The sequence below is a fragment of the Octodon degus genome, unplaced genomic scaffold (assembly GCF_000260255.1).
Source record: "Octodon degus isolate 3935 unplaced genomic scaffold, OctDeg1.0 scaffold00256, whole genome shotgun sequence".
Lineage (NCBI taxonomy): Eukaryota > Metazoa > Chordata > Mammalia > Rodentia > Octodontidae > Octodon > Octodon degus.
In genome coordinates, this window is record NW_004524832.1 from 2,031,537 (window position 1) to 2,032,254 (window position 718).

Sequence of the window (718 nt, forward strand, 5' to 3'; positions counted from 1 at the left end):
TCCCTATACTCCTCAAATTCTTCAATGAAATTGAAAAGGAAGCAATCCTCCCAAAATCATTCCTGGAGGCAAGTATTATACTGATACCAAAACCACGGAAATATGTAACTAAGAAAGAATTACAGGCCGATCTTCCTCATGAACAGAGATGCCAAAATCCTCATTAAAATCCTAGCAAATAGAATGCAGCAAATCATCAAGAAGATCATACAGCATGACCAAGTAGGATTCATCCCAGGAATGCAAGGATGGTTCAATATTCGAAAATCTATAAGTGTAATACACTATATCAATAGAGTGAAAACTAAAAGCCACATGATCATCTCCATTGATGCAGCAAAGGCTTTTGACAAAGTCCAACACTCATTCATGTTCAAAGTCCTACAGAAAATTGGAATAGAGGGCCTCTACTTTAATCTGGCAAAAGCTATTTATGAAAACCCAACAGCTAACATAATCCTAAATGGGGAAAACTGAAATCTTTTACTCTTAGATCTGGTATAAGACAAGAGTGTCCTCTATCACCACTCCTATTCAATATAGTTCTGGAATCATTAGCTAGAGCCATTAGACAAGAGAATGAAATAAAAGGAATAAGAATAGGTAAAGAAGATAAAATATCATTATTTGCAGATGACATGATACTTTACTTGGAAGACCAAAAAAACTCTACCAAGAAGCTACTAGAATTAATACAGAAATTCAGTAGCATAGCAGG